Genomic DNA, 8,958 nt, shown 5'->3' with positions numbered 1-8,958 from the left:
CTTTAGTCCTCAAGGAAGGACCCTACCAGTTTCCAAATCACACTCTTGACTATTCTGGACAATTTCTACAATATTCTGGGGCTACACTTTTATACTGTAGTGATGTGGCAAGTAAATCTGGGTGGCTAGCCTCCTCTTAGTCATTGAAGGGAGTTGTTGAGTTCATGTTATTACTCATCTCAATGAGTATGTGATTATAGAAGAGAAAGTAATGCTTCATAATTTATATGTGACTAGATATCAAAGGCCTAAAATGGTCAATAGACTATTTAGCTTCATAATATTTAAAAATCTATTTCTGAAAAGTAAAGGCAATCCTAAGTTTAGGAATAAAGCAAATTCTAGTGTTTCTTTTTCTTCTTTAAAGTAACCTTGGCATAATTTGTAGGATATATATGCATTATTTTAAAAATGATAGCATGAAAGCTCTAAGGACGGTTTTAGAACTAAGATGGCTTCCATTTTAGTTCTGTGTTTAATGAATAAAGCCCACTGGATCAGTTTGCTGACTGGCATCTGCTCTGGCCCTTGTTCAACTGTTAATAAATTTCCAGTTGTGTTCACACAGTACTGAGGGCAACACTGAAAGTGATTTCCAGATACCACTCACATGATCTGTAACCTCTATGTGAATCAATTATTTATTACAACTTTTACAATGAGCCAGGAACTTTGTGATAGAATTAATGTAATCTCTATAACAAATTCTCTATTTCTAGTTTATACTTAAGGAAGACAATCAACAGCAAGCCTGGGTTTCAGAAACAGATGCATAATTGGAGCAACTATCCAAACTCAGGCCTCTCAGTTTGACAGACTGGGCTTTTAAATTTATTTCTTATTGAGAAAATTACATATGTGTAAAATTAAATATGGTCATATTTCACCCATCATTTTCTCCCTCCAACATAATCACTAGACCGTGAGGGTGTCCTTTGATTTTTTTCCCCCTCATGGAAAGTGATAGTTAAAAAAATAATAATAAGTAAAGGAGAAACATATAGGCCTAGATTAAAGGAGACAAAGGCTTTGTTATTAGGGCAACCTCAGTCATTTATTATTGTAGAATATGTCTCAGAATGTGAGAATCAAGCAGCCCTCATATTCATATATCAAACTATGTCCATAAGGCTCATACATAAAAATAAGAGGAAGGACCAGTTCTGTATTCATTCTTAACTAAAGTTGTGCTTTACTCTGTCATGGTACTGATGCACAGGACTCTAGACCGTTCCCCAGTTCAGCACACCAGCTCTGTTACTTGAATTAATTTGCTGTAGTAGTAAAATCCCCACAGGATCCCAGCCACGAACCCTGCTGTCAGACTGCAGTAGTGAACAGAGCTCCATGATTTCAACTGTGTGCATCTCAGTCCCGCCACACTCTCTTATCTTGCCACCTCATTTATAGCATCTCTAAATACTCTACTGGACAACTTACAAAGCTTATGTATAATTCTGATGTTTTAAAAAACTGAAAGATTTTTCTTACAGTCAACACTGTGTAGTTAGAAACACAGAATCTGCGTGACTATTATAAGATGGAGACCTCTCTACCTCCAAAACCTCACATCTTTCCTGCAAACTTGTTTAACATCTTTTTTGGAAATACAGAGTATGATGCAACAGAAAGCTATGGTACATTTATTTTCATTGCTCCTGCCACAAAGCCACAATACAATCTGTTGAACGTGTTCCTGAGATGGCTATTCTTAGTTGTCAACTTGACTACATCTAAAATTAACTTAGCCCCGAGTGGCTGGATACACCTGTGAGGGAGTTTTCCTAATTAACACATTTGAAGTGGGAAGACCCACACTAAATATGGATCTTTTTGAGGTGGGAAGATACATCTTAATCTGGGCCACACCTTCTGCAGGCAGCCTATATAAAGGCATAGAAAAAGGCAGCATGCTCTTTACCTACCTGCCCTTGCTCTCCCTGACATTACAGTGTACTTATTTGGGATTCATCAGGTACTGAAGACAAGCTGAGACATCAAGCCTTGTGGACTGGACAATTGCTGATTCTTGCATTTTCCTATGGTAGTCGGTGTCAGACTAGCTGGACCACAGCCTGTAAGTCACTCTAATAACACACCCCCTCTCTCCATATACAAGTATATGTGTATCCATATATATGAATATATTTACATATATTCATCATATCAGTTCTGTTCCTCTAGAGAACCACAACTAGTATAATACCCATATGTCAGAGAAAGAAGTGTACTAGTTAACATTTTATATAGCATTTAAAAAACTAAATATTATGTCATGCCTAACATACTCAGTCATTATTGGAACTTAGACATAACACATCGTTATCAGTGGACTTTTTTCTCCAAATGAGAAGGGTATATTTTATTATTTGAAATGAAACAGGAATATTTTGTCACATTCCATATTTCCCAGAATTAAGTTTTTTCATGGCTGAGGATCTAATAATTTCACAAAATTATATCAAAAAATACTGCTAGTCTGGAAAGATAATTTAGTTGGGAAAGGGTTTACTTAGCAAAGCAGGAGAACCAGAATTCAATGCCTACTGCCATATTGGTGGTGTATACTTGTAATTTTTCTACTGAAGAGATAGAGATAGGATGCCTGCTGAAGCTTAGTGGCCAGCTAGCTTAGTATACTAGGTGAGCTCATTCCAATGAAAGATCCTGTCCCCAAATCAAGGAAAGTAGAAACTAAGAGATGACACCCAAGGTTGATTTCTGGCCTCCAAATTATTGTACACATCAATATGTACACATGTACAGGGGTACCTGTGCACAGACACGCACATACACACACAGCATATTGAATCTGTATATCAAACAATTCAGTAAATGTGTTTACCTCATATCACTAAATACATTTTACTCCTTATGATCTACATTATAACAACTAATTGTAATAAGCTCCTTCTTAATGATTACTAATATTACACAAAATTCCTTCTTTCTTATTTATGAACATTAGCAGATCTGAATTTTTCATTCTTATATTTTCTAATGATAATTTATAAAAGTTGTATTTTTAAGTTTTTAATAGTTCTAAGTAATAAACATATAAATATTCCACTAATTTGACAAACTGAGCTTTCAACTTTAAAACATTAATTATGTTATACACTTTTTTTAGATTTCTTCTCCCTCATTGAAGATAAGATTATAGAAAATGGTCATTACTTTTATATCTGAGTGTAATTTTTTTCTTATTTACTTTTAACTCATAATCACACTCTAAACTCTAAAATCTAACTAGACACAGAGAATAATAAGAACATGTGAAAAACAAGGAACTATGATGAGAATACAGAGATTATAAGATATTGAGAGCAGACATAGTGGAGATTGCTCTCCTAGACTACTTCAGGCATGGTCTTGTGGTTAAGATGAACACTGATGTTTGCCAGTCCCATTGTGCCATGTAATCCACCAATGTTCATGCCTTCTTTCACCTTCCTAGTGACCACCAACCTGCCATCCAATCACTGAGTCTTGGCAGTGCAGATGAAAACCTGGGAAGCATTTGTGTTTTGTCCCACATTTTCCACAGATATAACATAACTCTATGGCCTGTGCTTCAAGAAAACATGCTCAACATCAAATTTCTTTGTGTAAATAAAATTGTCACTTATGCATTTATAGAGCACCATTGTGGCATATGAAGATGACTTTTTAGCATAAGAATTCCAGAATAACTCTGTGATCAAAGAAAACCTTAAAAACACGTCATTTCAAACAAGGTGTGGTGGTCCATTCCTTCAATCCCAGCACTTGGGAGGTAGACGAAGATAGGTCTCTGTGGGTTTGAGGTCAGCCTGATCTACAGAGCTAGTTCCAGATACCCAGAGTTTTTACACAGAGAAACCTCATCTCAAAAAGCAGAACAAACAACAAACAAACAAATTCTTTTTCTCTGTTGCTCAGACATGATTTATTTTCTGATGTCTTTGAAACTTTATCTGCAAACAGTTCAAAAGACTTACCATTGACCCTTATGTACAAGAACATGTGGGGTTGACCGGGGCTGGCAGCAAGTACCTACAAATAATGGGTGTATTTGCAAAGCCTGTGCCTAAGTTTTTGATGTATGTCTCCAGGTCCACCCAGGATTCCAGGCTCTTGAGGGCTGAAATTACATTTTATATTCATTGTGTATCTTCATTTATTATGGTATATAATATGGTATATATATATATATATATACATACATATACATATATATACACACATATATAACACATATATATACACACACATATATATACACACACATACACACATATATATATATGCATTCACTGACTTGATGTGATGAATATCATAATTATAAAAGAAATGGGGGGAAAAAAGAAAAGTATGAAGCAGGTAGCAGGTGTGAAGTAAAGAGCATAATATTGTTCTTCATTTCCATTCAAGAAATAGTCACTGTATGTCAGCTGGTGGGTTAAGATCAAAAGTATCAAAAATTACTTAGGTGACAAAGTCACAAAACATGAAAAATATTTTCATTGTCTGGAAGCGGCAATAATAAATTGATGGAGGAAAATATAAAATACCAAACAAAACCTTTTAGAGAACTATAAACGTGTATCTTGGGTTGGGTAATTTGTAAACAGTAAGCTTGAAAACAAATATAATGATATTAGAAATAAGTTAAGAAATAAACTTAGGGCTAACAAGTTGGCTCATCAGGTAAAAGAAGTCTCTATCAAGCCTAAATATCTGAGTTTGGTACCTTAAAAAAGCAACTCCTGTTCTGTCTCCATAAGAAAGAACAACACAAATGAGGGCTGCAGGTAGAGGTCCCAATAAGCTCTTGCCTTGCAGAAAATGCCAGGACAAGGACTATGCATAGGCACTTCCCTCCCAGAGAAAAAGTTTCTTTGTAACTCTACTCATGACTATGGTAGACCAGATGGGTATTTGATTCCCCCTGAGGATACCTGGTGGGCTCGCTCTTCAAGATTGACCCCTTGGGTACATATACAGGTCCTGAATCAGACCAAGGGTTTTGTGTCTTAGTTCAGCTGATTTCTTAGCTAGACCAATTGTTTTTACAGCTGGGGGGTGGTCACTTTAGTTTTAACTCTGATAGAACCTTTGATCATTTTATGTTTGCTTCTTAATCATGGTCCTTGCATTTTTAATCGCTTAATTGCTTTCATCAAGGAACGCCTTAACACTGTGCAAATAATGGTGCTCAAACAAGAGTATGAGGCTGTGGAGCAAGATGACTTTTGATTTCAAGGTTGAAATAGTGGCCTAGAAAAATGGGGGAATGAAGGATCCTAGGGACTTTCACCAGCCTTACACTCACCACCTCAGGTCAAGGCTATGCCAAGTTCCATTCTCCACACACAGTTCTCAGGAGGAGCAGGAACATTCGTGAAAAACCAGAGAAGGTACTGGTAGTCATCTGACTCTCTGGTCCCAGATAGGGTTCAAATGTCTGTCACATGCTTGCTAGCCAATAGATTCAAAAGTCAATATGCTTAGCCAGTGAATTTAAACTATAACTTTGCTGATGTAACCTGTACCTAAAAAGTGAAAAAACTTCTTGTAACAGCCGTCACCTCTCCTTTGGATGTATGCCACTCCAGTACACTGGTCTAATAAACCTCTTGCTTTTGCATCAATTAAAAATAAAAAAGCAACCCGTACAACATGTTATCTAATAACTACATGCACATAATAACATATACACACATTCAGTAACACTAATACAAACAATAAACATGTACTTTAATAACATTCTTTTTTTCTTCCTTTTTTGTTGGATATATTTTATTTACATTTTAAATGTTATCCCCTTTACCAGTTTGCCCTCCATAAAGCCCCTATTCCTTATCCATCCCCCTGCTTCTATGAGGGTTCCCCCAAACCACCCCTTACATTCTCTTATACTGGAACATTAAGTCTTGTCAGAACCAAGGGCTTCTCTTCGTATTTAGGCTTAACCATCCTCTGCTACATATGCAATGGGAGCCATGTGCCCATTAATGTGAGTACTTTGGATAGTAGTTTAGTCCCTGGGAGCTGTGGTTAGTTGGTATTGTTGTTTGTATGGAGTTCAATCCTGTCTCTACCTCCTCCATTGAGGACACAGTTCTCAGTTCAATGGTTGGCTGCAAGCATCTGCCTCTGTATTTGTGAGAATCTAGTGGAGCCTCAAAGAAGACAGCTATATCAGGCTCCTGTCATCATGTACTTCTTAGCATCAGCAATATTGAATGGGTTTTGTGGCTGGATCTCCAAGTGGGGCAGTCTCTGGATGGCCTTTACTTCAGTCTCTGCTTCAAACTTTGTCTCCGTATTTCCTCTTATGAAGATTTTTGTTCCCCGTTCTAAGAAAGACTGAACAAACTGGTCATTAGTCTTTCTTTATCTTGAGCCTCATGTGGTCTGTGATTCTATGTTGCTTATCCAAACTTTTGGGGTAATATCCACTTATCAGTGAGTGCATACTATGGGTGCATCTTTGTGATTGGTTTGCATTATTCAGGATGATACTTTCTAGTTCCATCCATTTGCCTAAGAGATTCATTGTCATTTCTTTTAACAGTGGAATAGTACTCCATTGTGTAAATGTACCACATTTTTTGTATGCATTCTAATGTTGAAGGACATATGGGCTCTTTCTAGCTCCTGGCTATTATAAATAAGGCAGCTCTGAACATAGTGAAGAATATGTCCTAGTGGATGTTGAAGTATCTTTAGAGTATATCTCCAGAAATGGTATAGTTGAGTTCTATGCTAGTACTATGTCCAATTATATGATGAACCCACAGACTGATTTCCAGAGTAGAAGAACCAGCTTACAGTCCCGCCAACAATAAAGGAGTGTTTCTCTTTCTCCATGTCCTCACCAACATCTGCTGTCACCTGAATTTTAGATCTTAGCCATTATGACTGGTGTCAGGTAGAATCCCAGAGTTGTTTTGATTTGCATTTTCCTGATGACTAAGGATGATGATATTTCTTAAGGTGTTTTTCAGCAATTTGGTACTTCTCAGTTGAGAATTTTTTATTTAGCTTTGTACCCATTTTAATAAGGTTATTTGCTTCTATGGAGTCTAAATACTTGACTTCTTTGTAGATATTAGATATTAGCCATGTATTGGATGTAGAATTAGAAAAGTTCTTTTCCAATTCTGTTGGTTACCATTTTGTCCTAATGACAATCCTTTGAATTACAGAAGCTTTGCAATTTTGAGGTACCACTTGTCAATTCTTGTTTCTAGAGCATAACCCATTGGTGTTCTGTTCAGGAAAGTCTTTCCTGTGCCCATGTGTTCAAGGCTCTTCCCTACATTCTCTTCTAGTAGTTTGAGTGTATCTGGTTTATGTGGAGATCTTTGATCCATTTGGACTTGAGCTTTGTACAGTGAGATACACATGGATTGATTTGCATTCTTCTACATGCTGACCACCAGTTGGAACAGGACCATTTGTTGAAAATGCTGTCTTTTTTCCACTGGATAGTTTTAGCTCCTTTGTCAAAGATCAATTTGTATCTCTTTGACTTCTTTTTGCTCTCTAATGGCACTGGCCAGGACTTCCAGTGCTATGTTGGATAGGTAGAGAGAGAGCGGACAGTCTCATCTAGTCCCTGATTTTAATGAAATTGCTTCAAGTTTCTCTTCATTTAGTTTGATGCTGGCTACTAGTTTGCTGTATATTGATTTCACTATGTTTAGGTATGGGCCTTGGATTCCTGGTCTTTCCGAGACTTTTAACATGAAAGATAGTTGAATTTTGCTAAATGCTTTCTCAGCATCTAATGATATGATCATTTGTGATTTTTTTGTTCAATTCCTTTTGTTCAATGTGTGGTTTTGTTCAATTCCTTCACCTGTTTGGTTGATTTTTGTATTTAGTCTTTTTGGGCTTCTACCTTTTTACTTGTGCTGTACTGTATTTCTTTAAGAGAGTTATGTATGGTCTTCTTAAAGTCCTCCAACATCATCCTGAGTTGTGATTTTTAAATCAAAATCTTGCTTTTTGGTGTGTTGGGGTATCCAGGACTTGCTGTGGTGGGGGAACTACATTCTGATGGTGCCATGTTACCTTGGTGACTGTTGTTTAGGTTCTTGGTCTCTTAACATCTGCTTATCTCTGGTGTTAGTTGCTCTTGCTGATTCTGACAGTAGCTTGACCTTCTATAAACCTGTGTGTCAGCACTTCTGCAGGACCAGCTTCTCCCAGCAGTGTCTGGGTACAGAGATCTGGGGCACAAGGTAATCACAGGGCACAGACAGAAACTAAAAGAATCCTGTCTCACACTGTTTCTCGATTCCTGTGTCCTGAGGGGTACAGGCGGGACCCTCACAACAGCAGAGGTGGTCTTATCTGTGCTCTCAGGTTTGTCAGCACTTCTGGGAGACCAGGTCTCTCCCAGCAGCATCTGGGTACAGAGAGCTCTGTCACTGGGTCACCTCTAGGCACAGGTAGAAACTAGAAGGATCCTGTCCCAGCCTACTCCTCAGTTCCTGTGTCCTGAGTACTTTTGGCAGGTTCCTCTTGGGACAGGAATTTGAGCAGAAGTAGTGGTCTAACCTGTGCTCTCAGATGTATCAGCACTCCTGGGAGACCAGCTTTCTCCCAGAGGGGTCTGGATACCATTTAATAACATTCTTAAAGTAATATGATTAAATTTTTGTAGTTCTTAGAGGACAGAAATGTAGAAAACAATAATTTAGATATTCCCAGATCTGTACTCCATCCCCTGGTGCACCATTCTGCCTGTTTACCTGGAGGCTACCCATGCCTCATTCCCATGTTGACTGGGTCTCCCAGAAATCTCAGAAGCCATGAGGTTTCCTCTGTAATGCATCTTCTGCTCCACGCAGCTACCTGCAATCCTGGATGTGCACTCCACTTCCCAGGCATGGTATTGCCTGCTTCTCTAAAAATCTGCTGCTACTTTTTAGTAGAAACCCAGATTTTCTACTACAGCAATCC

Source organism: Micromys minutus, assembly GCF_963924665.1.
Source record: "Micromys minutus genome assembly, chromosome: 1".
Lineage (NCBI taxonomy): Eukaryota > Metazoa > Chordata > Mammalia > Rodentia > Muridae > Micromys > Micromys minutus.
Note: the sequence above shows the minus strand (reverse complement) of the source record.